The sequence below is a fragment of the Saccopteryx bilineata genome, chromosome 9 (assembly GCF_036850765.1).
Source record: "Saccopteryx bilineata isolate mSacBil1 chromosome 9, mSacBil1_pri_phased_curated, whole genome shotgun sequence".
Classification (NCBI taxonomy): Eukaryota; Metazoa; Chordata; class Mammalia; order Chiroptera; family Emballonuridae; genus Saccopteryx; species Saccopteryx bilineata.
This window is the reverse complement of record NC_089498.1, coordinates 33,453,818-33,463,482: the sequence shown is the minus strand read 5'-3', so window position 1 is coordinate 33,463,482 and position 9,665 is coordinate 33,453,818. Positions and strand designations below refer to the sequence as shown.

Sequence of the window (9,665 nt, the reverse complement as noted above, 5' to 3'; positions counted from 1 at the left end):
TCTCAGACTTTCTTTTCTGTCTTTTTTTTTAAGTGAGAGGAGGGAGGATAGACTCCCACATATGCCCTGACCAGGATCTATCCAGCAAGCCCGGCTGGGGCCAATGCTTGAATCGACTGAGCTATCCTCAGCACCTGAGGCTGATGCTTGAACCAGCTGAGCTATCCTCAGTGCCCGGGGCCAATGCTCAAACCAATCAAGCCGCTAGTTGCGAGAAGGAAAGAGAGAAAAGGGGGAGGGGGAGAGGGAGAGGAAGAGAAAACAGATGGTTGCTTCTCATGTGTGCCCTGACCAGAAGTTGAACCCAGGACATCTGCACACACAGCCAATGCTCTATCCACTGAACCAACTGGCCTGGGCCTCTCATCCTTTCTTGGTAGATTTCCAAGCTATCTGCCTCATGTCCTGGCCTCTTTCAGTTTATAGAGTTCTCAGGAGCTGGCAGCATTGTTCTCTTCCCATTTTGGAGCTTCATTATCACAATGACAAGGATGTTTTCAATTCACTGGCCTACCTCAGTCCCTAACTGTTGGGCTGTGTTTTCCATGGCATAGTGACATAAAGGGCTGTTAAAAGAACCCTAACCAAGACCAATTTATCCCAAATCAGAACAGTTAAATTTGAGATCAAGTGCACTAATGGTGGCAGCAGGGAGTGCTTAACTTTGAGGATTTACAAATGCTAGAGAGTCAAGAATTCTCTGAAAGTTCCTAACATTGATACAATCTCAAAATGGGGTAGGTTTTTTTTTTTTTTTTAATCAGGTGTGGGTTAGTCTAGATATGTCACCATTTATTGAACATGTGTCACAGGCTCTATGTTTTAGTTAACCCTCATTCTATGAGGTAGGTATTAATATCTTTTTTGGAGTGAGGACGGTAAAGTATAAACACATACAATTTGCCCATGATCACAAAGCTAGCAGGTGATTCTGTATTTATCCACTATAATAAATCAGTTTGTTGAAGGGAAGATGAAGTGCTGCGATTCTTATTTATCTTTTTGGCCATATTGGTTTCATTCAGCATATCATGCTGCGGTGGAAAGTTTAAACAAGACAGTTTTATCTGACTTAGATAGCACAGCATTTTCCATTACCATTACCTAACACGTTTTTATTTCCTCAGTTGTGCCTCATGCAATATGTATGCCAAGTCAGCATTTGGACAGAAAATAGTCTGTGATCCTAGTATCTAAGTCACCCAGACATTTTTTTGGGAGGCAAACTTTGATCCTTGTTTCTTCAAAAAGGGCAACACTTGGAATTAAGTGATCCAGACAAGGTGGAGAGCGGTCAGGAGTGGAGCAAACAAGGTTTGGGGCAGGGGTTTCACCTATCAGGGTGAAGTCAGGTGACTGACAGGTGACTGATCCACCTGCCCGCGTCTCAGCTGTCACGTCGGTGGGTAGAGGTTTGCAGACTGGATGCCTGGGGGGTGCCGCCCGAGCCTGGCTCGATCCGGATACCAAAAAGTCGAAGGAAACGCTAGAGTACAGCTTCAGCATTTATAGGCAATGCTGGCCACTGGGGCGTTCGGTCAGGTTTGTTCGCAGGACCTGGGTCAGCACGGCCGCTTTCATGCCTATGCCCGTTCTCTAACGTCCTGGCCCCAAGCCCAGCACATCCCACGCTGGGTGGCTCCTGCAATCTGTTCTCCGCGACAACTCAGTCCAAGAAAGATGACCATGCCCCACTGCCTATAGCCGCGCCCCCTCACCGGGGTCGCAAACGTCGCGAGATTGTCGACTGTCCTCCCAGCCCGGATCCAGCGGTCCCCAGCGTCCAGAGCGCGCACGCAGACCCACGCAGGGTACGCACGGCTGGCGGGGCTGGCGTTCCCAGCCGTCAGTCTCCCCGCCCCGATGGCGCAGTCTCGCGAGAGTTGGGAGTAAACAGCCCCGAATGGGGGCTCGAGGTATGTCCGCCGTGGAGGCGCCGTTAACCCGGGCCCTGCGGACCCGAGCTTGAAGCAGCCGCAGGTACGTCAGACGGCCCGTTCTTGGAGGCACCGCCCCTCTCTCTCCATCTGCGGGGCAGCCAACGCGTGCAACGTCCCTGTGCCTGAGGCCCCGAGGGTGGGGGTCTGCGGGGACCGTGGCTGGGGCCTCTCTGCGACCCTGGACCCTGGACACGTGGGGAGCAGATCCGCAGCGCGGGGCGTGGGGCGCGGGCCGGGGGGCGTGCGGTAAAGCCAGGCATTTAAACGCACCGCTGCGCGGCGTGCACGGCGTGCACGGCGGTAGGCTATGAATGGTCACCTCCGCTCGCCCGACTCGGCCTGAATTTACGGCTGGGGTCCCTGCCCGGCCTTTTCTCCGTGTTTACACCGTGTGGTAGCTAGCTCAATTTCGTTTTCTTTACGTGAAATAAGCTTTAATGGAGTGAAACAATATGTCAGGCTATGACTTGACCCTCAGCCTCCGAACGTACCCGTAGTGCTAGGTATACTTCCAGAAGGGTTCTGGTATCAGATTTTAGATGACCTCAGTCCTTTGCCCTAGCTGAGTCTGTGCACACTGCTCCACTGATTTTCAGAAATGCAGTGTGAGAAACTCGTCACAAGTTGGGCCCCTGACGCTCTTGGGTTTACTCTCAGAACCAGAATGCCTTTCAGATCTGTGGGATCTTAAAGTATTGCCTTGCTCTGTCCTGATGTGCTTCCTATGACTATTATATTATAGATCAGCATCATTTTTATTAAGCTGTTAACCCCTTGTTTTTGTTAGGGCCGGTGAGAATCTTGGCCTATTTGTGAATGCAAATTAAGTTCATTATTTACATGGACTTTAAGACACTTCCAAGTAAGATAGAGTGGCATAAGATCTGAGTTGAACTCTGGAGAATTTAGTTTCCTATGGCCCTTTAGTCTTAACTATGCTAGTACTTTACCTAGTTTTCTGACTTCAGGGTCTCATTTTGCATATGTATAAAAATGAGGGTCCTGGAAAACAGTGATTCTTCCCAGTTTTTGGTTTTTTTTTACCTGCAGCACCCATTTTATGTACATACATATGTTTAATGTAAGAGTTTTGTTAAGTTAAAATTTACATACTGTGAAATTCACTTGTTTTAAGGTACTTATTCAGTGACTTTTTCAAATTAAACTCACCGAGTTGTGCAGTCAATCGCCACAACCCACTTTTAGAACATTTCTATTACCCCAGGAAGATCTCTGGTGCCCACTTATAGTCACTACTCTTTTCTAAACCTAGCCCCAGATCAGATCACCATTAGTCTGTCTGTCTCTCCCTAGATCTGTCTTTTTCAGATACAGTAATTAATAGATTCAGGTGGAATCATATGTGGTCTTTTGTGTCTGGTTTCTTTAATTTAGCATAATTGTTTTCAAGGTTTATCCACGTTGTAGCATGTATCACCATTCCTTTTTATGGCCCAATATTTTATTTTTATGGATAAAAATATTTTGTTCATTCATACAGAACACCTTTTGCAAATAAAATTTATGTTCCTGTCTAAAGTGTTGATGGCTAAAGCCTTTTATTGGAGGTTGGGGTAGTGACACTTGTCTACTAGTTCTCTCCATTGCATTCCTCAAGCATCCAGTATAATCAAAAGTTGCTTGTACCTATGAAGAAAGAGAAATCCTAATTAAGTGCTTGCAGAGCCTTTGAAGAGGCCATGGGCTCTCTTTTAGGCAAGAGGGTTTTAGCATTCCCTTCAAATCCACGTGTTCTTTGATTGCACTTTCTGTCATTCTGGTGGCAGTTCTTTCTCACTGCCTCTTATTTTGGTGGCACAAATAAAGTAGCAAAAGCTAGGAAGGCTGAAGACGTAGGTGAACTGCACATGGCTCCCATTAGTGATTTAAGCAGGGGTTTTGAGGAGAGAGGTAGATTTGTAACTGCCTCTTTGTACTAGAAGAGAGTTGAGACATTGGTCATATTTTATTGGAAAAACTTGACAACTCCAACTCTTGGTGACTTGACATATTTAGAACGGGAGGCTAGACCTTGTATTTGTTAATTGGGTAGGGGACTTTGGTCTCTTCCAGTGTTTTGCCTAAGACAGGTTAGGAGGTGGTTAAGAGAGACTTAAAGTTGATTTTTTTCTTCTTTGTCTTCCTCATCAGTTTTGATGTGCTGCAGAAATCTGTTAACTAGATGTAGTAATCTTGACAATGTCTGTTGCTTAAGGAAATGATTTTAAGTAAAATGAGGAAAGTGTTGAGTTTGGAGGTGCCCCATATGTGACTAGCCAGCACTGGAGGACTGAAGGATAAAGAGAACAGGAGACAGGAGCAATAGGCAATAATACTATAGTACAATATTATTGTACAGAATAGTCAATAAAAGACAGTGCAGACCAAGATTTTTTAACTTTGGCACTGTTGGCTCTTTGGGCTGAGTTATTTGTTTTTCCTCCTCTACAGAACATACTAATAAAGGACAGAATGTGCTAGGAGTAATGGTTCAATTAGGCTTGAGAACATACCTTTTTAAATATAGTATTAGATTTTTAAATTTTTTATTGATTGATTTTAGAGAGAGAGAGAGAGAGACATTGGTTTGTTGTTCCATGTCTATATATACATTCATTGGTTGATTCTTTTATGTTTCCTGACCAGGGATCTAACCCTCAACTTCAGCTTATTGGGACGATGCTCTAACCAACTGAGCTACCTGGCCAGGGTCAAGAACACACCTTTTAAGAAGATAATGTGGTTTGGCATCACTTAAATGTTAGCTTATTAAACATTGATAATACAGCCAACTATGCAATTAGTTACAAAAGTGGTATTTTTTACAGCCAAGTTTTAATTGAACTGAATGGTACCCTTTCATATCCTAAACACAGCTCAATTTTCTCTGGAGCTATTTTAGTGAAGGTTCATTAAAAAGCAAAGCATATCTGCATAATTAGATGACTATCAGGTGGTACAAGTAATTTTCTCTCACTTGAATTGTTTTTAAATTATTGGCCCTGGCCGGTTGGCTCAGTGGTAGAGCGTCGGCCTGGCGTGCAGAGATCCCGGGTTCGATTCCCGGCCAGGGCACACAGGAGAGGTGCCCATCTGCCTCTCCACCCCTCCCCCTCTCCTTCCTCTCTGTCTCTCTCTTCCCCTCCCGCAGCTGAGGCTCCATTGGAGCAAAGATGGCCCGGGCGCTGAGGATGGCTCTATGGCCTCTGCCCCAGGCGACAGAGCGATGCCCCCTGGTGGGCAGAGCGTAGCCCCCTGGTGGGCGTGCCGGGTGGGTCCCGGTCGGGCGCATGCAGGAGTCTGTCGGACTGTCTCTCCCCGTTTCCAGCTTCAGGAAAAAAAAAAAATTATTTGCAAAGAATAATTTTTTTTTCTTTTTTTTTACAGAGACTGAGAGTCAGAGTGAGGGATAGACAGGGACAGACAGACAGGAATGGAGAGATGAGAAGCATCAATCATTAGTTTTTCGTTGCACATTGTGACACCTTAGTTGTTCATTGATTGCTTTCTCATATGTGCCTTGACCATGGGCCTTCAGCGGACCGAGTAACGCCTTGCTTGAGCCAGCGACCTTGGGTCCAAGCTGGTGAATTTTTGCTCAAACCAGATGAACCCACATTCAAGCTGGCGACCTTGGGATCTCGAACCTGGGTCTTCCGCATCCCTATCCACTGCGCCACCGCCTGGTCAGGCACAAAGAATAATTTCAAATGCACTTTAGCTGTACCCAGAGTTATAACCTTATAGTAACAATCTTTTGTAATGCAAAGTAGAGGAATCTCAGAGTTGCAAGGAATGTTAGCTGTCAGCCAGACCAGTTGATTGCCCAGGTAATATATTTCCTCTACTTTGTGTCCGGTTTACACATATATAATTAAATCTTATTCTTGGCATGTATTATTTGAACTGTTTTTTTTTATTTGCATTTAGTATTTGATATCCAATATGTTTTGATTATACCTGTATTAGTGGCATAATTATACTTAATTATGGAAACCCGTGATTATGTAAATGCCATCATTTAGAGCTAACCTTTGTATAGAACAGGGGTCGGGAACCTATGGCTGGCAAGCCAGATGTGGCTCTTTTGATGGCTGTATCTGGCTTGCAGACAAATCTTTAATAAAAAAAATAATAACGTTAAAAATATAAAACATTCTCATGTATTACAATCCATTCATTTCCTACCACTCATGTTCATGGTTGCGGGTGGCTGGAGCCAATCACAGCTGTCCTCCAGGACAACACCACATTTTTATTGGATAATGCCTAATGTACATGGTTGGTGGTTGTATGGCTCTCACGGAATTACATTTTAAAATATGTGGTGTTCATGGCTCTTTCAGCCAAAAAGGTTCCCGAACCCTGGTATAGAAAGGTAACCAGGTCTTCTCTATAAAGAATTGATAGATACTAAATAAATCCAATAGACACTTAGTGGATTCAGTAACAGCCCTAATAGGCCCTGTAAGTAATACTGCAGATGATAAGCCTGTTCGGAATGAACTAACTAAAAGTTTAGTCTAACTTGAGGAGGTAGACACAGATTTTAATAAAAAATTCCTAGGAAAATAGACCTCTTTTAAACTCTGCTATATTACAAATAAAATTAAATTTTTAAGAATCTCTGTGTACCACACTGTCTTAACCAGAAAATGGTTTTCTATGAAATTTATTTTAAAAGATTTATAAGGTATTTAAATACTATATGTTTTACCTAATTATAAAAATGTAACATACACTCTTTGTAAAAACATAAGTAAAATTAAAATGAAAATACCTGTAATCATACCATTGAAATGTAGAGCCACTGTTACCACTTTGGTAAACGTCTTTCATGTTTTTTTTTTCCTGTGCACAAAAATACATACTTAAAAATTAGAATGTGGATCACACTGTACATGAGCTGTTTTACTTAATGTTTCATTAGCATTTCCCCATAGTCTTTTGGAAATATATTAGTTTCTTTCTTTTTTTTCTTTTTAATTTAGTGAGAGAAGGGGAGGCAGAGAGACAGACTCCCGCATGCACACCCCCCATCCACCCAGCAAGCCCGCTAGGGGGCGATGCTCTGCCCATCTGGGGCGTTGCTCCGTTGCTCAACAACCAAGGCCTTAGCCTCTGAGGTAGAGGCTATGGAGCTATCCTTAGCACCTGGGGCCAACTCACTCCATTCAAGCCTTGGCTGTAGGAGGGGATGAGAGAGAAAGAGCGAAGGAAGAGGAGGAAGGGTGGAGAAGCAGATGGTTACTTGTCCTATGTGCCCTGATTGGCAATCGAACCCAGGACATCCACACATTGGGCTGCCACTCTACCACTGAGCCAGCCGGCCAGGGCCAGAAATATATTAGTTTCCTATTGCTATAACAAATCTGTACAAATTTAGTGTCTTAAAACAACACAAATTTAATATCTCAGTTCTGGAGGTCTACAGTCTGAAGTCAGTGTCACTAGTCTAGAGTCAAGGGGTCAGCAGGGCTCTATTGCTTTTCAGTTTCTGGAGACACTTGCATTCCTTGGCTCCAAACTTCTTCCTCTGGTTTCTCTGGCCTCATGTTTCCATCATCACATCTCCAACTACCAGCTCAGTGCTTCTTCCTCCCTCTTACTGTACTTACATTGGTCCCACCTGGATTATCCAGGATAACCTCTCCATCTCGAGATCCTTGGTTTCATTATACTGGCAAACTCCCTTTGGGCAATAAAGTAGCATTTACAGGTTCTGGGAGTTAGGATGTATAATAGATAGACATCTTTTGGGGACCACTATTCAGCTCTCTAAAGGAGAATTGCTGCATGGCATTCCATGAACCAGAATTATTTAGCTAGTTCCCTTTTATGCTGGCAGATGGTCTCTAATTTTTCTCAGTTGTAATCCTTGGATATGAATCACTGTATGCTTTCAAATTCACACATATATGGAAAGAATTTCTAGGGGAGATTTTAGAAAAGCAGTGTAGCCAAAGAGTGTGGCCTCTGGAGCCAGACCTCCCAAGTTTGCAGCCCAGCTTTCCTGCTCTCTGGCCATGTGGCTCCAGGCAAGGTTCTAAGCTACCTTAGACCTCAGTTTTCTCACCTAAAAATGGGGTAGTAACAGGTTGTTTTGAGAATTAAATGAGTTATAATACATGCAGATTACTTGGAATGGCTCAGCAAGTGTTCCTTTTTGTTATTACTGGATTTATTAGACCAACATTTGTTTTACATTCATTTTTCAGGCTTTTAAATACACATTGGCAAATTACCATTCTGAAAGACGGTAAGAATTTCTTTTACGTTCACGAGCAACATATGAGAGTACTCATTTGGGTCAACCCCAAATGACCTTAAACATGGTTTGTATTTTATACTGAGTCTCAATTTATGTCTGTGAAGATGATGTTTAATTTTTATAATATAAACTATAGGAACACAAGTGAATTTTAGTTGAAATTTACTTTATCATGGATCTTTTCAGGAGTTCTTTCAATCCCTTATAATGAGAAATACTTTTAATTTCACTTTGACTAGCTCAGTCTCATCTGTTAAGATGTCATTCACTGCTAACAGTTGATGTGTGTAAATCTCTTTGACATGTTGTGTGTTCTGGTTATGTACACAGTTTAATATAAGAGGCTTGTAAGTGCTCTCCTCACATTTTAAAATTCAGAAATCCCACCATTCTCAGTGCATTCGAAGCACCTGAGACTAAGTATAGGACTTACTTATTTGCATATTTTGGAAGCAATTTCAACCGACCTGAAAGGTTCCAAGAACAGTAAAAACCTTTATTCCTCCTTGAACCATTTGAAAGTAAGTTGCAGGCCTGATGCCAGTTATCCCCAGATACTTAGTGGGCATTTCCTGCAATTGCTTGGACCTTCTTATATAATCAAAGCCCAGCCTTCAAAATCAGGAAATGAGTCTTGATACAGCACTGCTATCTAATCACAGGCAGGCCCGTTCAGGCTTTGCCACTTGTTCTTGTAACATCCGCCTGGCAGAGGGCCCCATTTCTGAATCTTGAGTTGTAGTTAGGGGTCATGTTTAACCTGGAGCCGTATCTAAATCATCCCTTGGCTTTCATTACCTTGGTACTTAGGAAAGTTCTAGGTCGCTATTTTGAAGACTGTCTCTTGATTTGGGTTCTGACATTTACTCGTGATCCAATTCAGGTTGTACATCTTTGGCAGGAACCCCCGGGGGATGCCACGGTCTTCCAAGGCATCTGCTCAGTGGTCCATTGCTGGTTAGCTTAACGAAGCTTCTCCACGTAAAGTTACCCATTTTTCCCTTTGTAAATCAGGATTTTGTTGGGAGGCATTCCAAGACTATGTAAATAACTCATTCTTTAAACTTTTAATTTATTTGATTTATTTGTGTCATTGTGGACTCATGTTTTCCTTTTTTACTCAGTGGGTTAGGATCTGTTGCTTTCATTATTTATTTTGATGCTCATATTATTCCCAGCTGGCCTCTGTGTCCCTTTGACACATCCCCATAATTCTTTGAGCACTTTTTCCCTTCCTGCAAGAAAGATGTTCCAGATTCAGCTGCTTTTAACTTGCCAGTCCTGGAACTAGTTCCTTCCCTGGAGAGCCTGGCTTCTTTTAGTGGAGAATAGTGTTTAGAAGACCAGTTCTGGGTGTGAGGAGGGCTCCCTCTTACTGGGATGTCACTGCTCCCACGTCCTTTCAGTAGGCAAAGCTAGGAGATGTGTATGTGTGAGTACACATGCATACACAC

General features: G+C 43.2%; 1 protein-coding gene across 1 annotated transcript in view; it reads left to right on the top strand.

Annotated features, from left to right (window-relative positions):
• Positions 1 to 1,832: 1,832 nt before the first annotated feature.
• Positions 1,833 to 9,665, top strand: part of MBTPS1 (membrane bound transcription factor peptidase, site 1) — a 64,923-nt gene continuing 57,090 nt past the window's right edge. Inside the window, exon 1 of the mRNA XM_066242376.1 lies at positions 1,833 to 1,980. The gene's annotated coding sequence lies outside the window, so the exon portion shown is untranslated. The remainder of the gene's footprint in view (positions 1,981 to 9,665) is intronic.